Source organism: Lupinus angustifolius, chromosome LG14 (genome assembly GCF_001865875.1).
Source record: "Lupinus angustifolius cultivar Tanjil chromosome LG14, LupAngTanjil_v1.0, whole genome shotgun sequence".
In the NCBI taxonomy this organism is placed as follows: Eukaryota; Viridiplantae; Streptophyta; class Magnoliopsida; order Fabales; family Fabaceae; genus Lupinus; species Lupinus angustifolius.
The window spans coordinates 8654649-8658268 of record NC_032022.1 but is presented as its reverse complement, the minus strand read 5'-3'; positions in this window follow the sequence as shown (position 1 = coordinate 8658268).

The window sequence follows — 3620 nt, the reverse complement described above, 5'->3', positions numbered from 1 at the left end:
CTAGCTTAACCACCATGAATAGAAGCAAACCAACCATTAATGATGAAAGAAAGAAAAATGGATCAGAACCTCGATCCTAATATGCAGCTTCATTGATATAAAATACATTATAATGATGTTGTGTGTGTGAGAGGGGTAAGGAATAGAGTATGAATGAAATAGAGGTAATTAGTGGTAGGATACATGAACACATGAACTAAACAACATTCTTTTGTAGAATCTTCCTCATGATATAGACTTCCATCTAACATGGGCCTGAAGATCCCTTTGTTGAGCAGGAAACTTCATGTATTCAAATTGGGTCTTGGCTACTGCATTGGAACTTTTTTAGTAGAAATTTGATTCAAGGCCTCCACATTGTGCTCCAATAACTTATCAGTGGGACCTCCAATTGATGTATAAGAAATACCATCATCATCTTCCATTACAATCATTGGCAGATGGACTTATAGGAAAATATGAAGCCAATAGGTTAGAAACCTTCTCAATGGTATTGGTCACAACTATGAAGAAGATCTTGCTCCTGACCTTTACACTATTTTGATGAACACACCAACATCACCAAAAAGAAGACAAGGAAGAATAGTTATAAAGACAATGAAGATTCAAGCTTCAAGATATTCAAAACTTTTAGTCTAAGTCTAAATAGGTACTTCTATCCTATACTCTTAATTATACAATAGTAGTAATGCTCAAACTATTTTAAAAGAAAATTGAAACACTTTAAAACACTTAAAACAATTTTCAAAAATAGTGTGTACCAGGTTACTTCATCTAAGTAACAGGTTACAAGTGTGAGAAAAGAGTTATACAACTTAAAACTGATTAGAGTAATCCATTACTGTCTTTGAGTAACAGATTACTAGTGTTATTAAAGTTGAGTAACCGATTACTCAAAGTGAGTAACAGATTACTCTAATTCGAAATTAAATAAATAGTGGATAGAACACTTGAGTAATCGATTACTCAAATGCTACAATCGATTACTGAGAGTTGTTGCATCAGATTTTCAAATTCAAAGTGAGAGAGTTTCAATCCAAAAGACATGTTTTCATTCCAATCAATTCATACCCTTTCAAAGAGACATTTTGCCTGATTAGAAAGCCTATATAAAGGCATTGAAACTCATAATCACAACACACAACATATACACAACTCTCATACAAATTTCAAAAGCTCTTACACTTATTCTGAAATTATTCTCTACACTTTTTGCAACAAGTTCCTAAACTGTCAAAGTTGATTTTTCTGAAGTTGCTTAAAGTGAGAGTGTTTCAAGTTTACAAACTTATGAAGAGCATTATTACTAAGTATACTAAAGAGTTATTTGGATTTCAAGTTACATCACTTTCATATTTGTAAAGGTAATTCCACCATTGTTATACATTCTTCATTATTATTGCAGAATACTTTCTTTCACGAGGTATGACAAGAAAGGGGATTAGAATCACTTGGAAATGTGTTTTCCAAAAGTGAATAAGGATTAAGGAGTGTGTAAGGTACATAGAAATCTCGGGGTGGGATATTGTAATTGCAACTCGTAATCTTTAGTGGAAAAATATCTTGTGCTGCAAGAGTACTGGACGTAGCCTTCGGTGGACAAGAAGGTGAACCAGTATAAAAATCATTGTATACTCTCTTCTCCCTTATCTCCTTGATTTTACTTATTAATTTTCTACATATATTTTCCGATGCACATTAACTCTCGATTTCGCAGAAAAAGTGGCCATTATTTTAAGTCAACTAATTCACCCCCCCCCCCCTCTTAGTTGCAATCTCAGTCTTACAATTGGCATCAGAGCTATTTTTAAGTAAGATGATGTTAACCAAGGGGGCGACCTATGATACACCACTTAGCCACTACTAGGCCAAATTACAAGGAAATAAATAATTTTTCAATCCCCAAAATACATCAAATTAAATACTAAAATACTTGAATGAAAAATAAACATAAATCCTAAGACTACATAAGAATTAAATTCTCATTTATTAATAACAATGCAAATAAAATAAACCAAACTATGCTATGAATTCTTTGCAAGAACATGGCCTCCAAAAATCATAGGTCGCCCCCCTTGGTTTACATCATAAGATATTCTCAAACTTGATCCTATATCAAATATGGCCTCAAGATCATTCCTAGGAGAATATTCCAACATCAACCGCCCTCCAAGACTTGTTGGAGAGTGCTACGACTTCTGGAAAATCAGAATGAGAATCTTCATAGAATCTCAAGACTTGGATATATGGAACGCAATTGAAGAAGGACCATATGAACCTGATGGTTCAAATGCAGAACTTAGAATTAAGGAGCAATTACATATTTCCTTGATGGCTTCACACATTTCAAATGATGATTATGAGGTTAGTAACTTTGAAAGAAATGATACTTTTTCATATGACGAGTTAAAAAATGCTTTCAATGATTTAAATCAAGAATATGTTAAGCTTTCCAAACTTTTCCTAAAACAGAAAAATTGAAATTTTATTTTGGAAAGCCATAACAAAGTTCTAAAGAAAGATATTGAAAAACTCACTTCTTCCTCATGTAAAAAATGTGTTGCTCTTGAAACTAAAGTTTCAATATTAAGTATTGAACTTAATAAACTCAATAAGAGCAATCACAATTTAGACAATATCATAAAAGTCCAAAGACATTCAACAGACCGTAAAGGTCTTGGCTATACAAATAGTCGTGTGGCTAAAAATGGGAATGTCTTAGGAAAAACAATCATGGGAAGCACTATAATGTTTCATAAAGAAAGTGTCCATACTAATCCTATTTTTAAAATAAAATCTTGGACGCGTAAACATCTACCCACATGTTCTTACTGTGATAAAATTGGTTACACACCTAACACTTGTCATATTAGAAAATATGGTGTGCCATCTGGCCAATATAAATGGAAAGAAAAAGGTGCTAACCCCGCAGGACCCAAATCACATTGGATACCTAGAAAATATTTTTAATTTGTTTTGCAAGAAAATTTGAGAGCTGCCTGCAACTTATGGTACTTGCATAGTGGTTGCTCAAAACACATGACAGACGATAGAAACAATTATGTGACAAAGGCTTCCATGTGGCATTCTACCCAGATAAGTGCATCATTGAAAGTAAGAACTCTCAAAACTCCAAACTTGTTGGTAAAAGGATAAACAATATATATATGATTGACATAGATTCATCTTTACCAATAATATGTTTAGTTGCAAATGATAATCATAATGCATGGCTATGACATAGGAGAATTGTTCATATACATATGGACCATTTGAATAAACTTATTAAGAAAGACTTAGTTGTTGGTTTACCTAAAATGAAATTTGTTAAAGACAAACTATGTAGTGCTTGTCAAATAGGTAAACAAACAAAAACTTCTTTCAAACCTAAGCATATGGTTTCTTCCGATAGACCATTGCAATTACTACATATGGACTTGTTTGGTGCCTCAAGGACAAAAAGTTATGGTGGTAACTACTATGCTCTTGTTATAGTATATGATTTTTCTAGATACATTTGGACACTCTTCTTATTTCATAAGAATGAGGCATTCAAAGCCTTTAGAATTTATGCTAAAAGAGTCCAAAATGAAAAATCACTAAAAATTGCTGCTATAAGA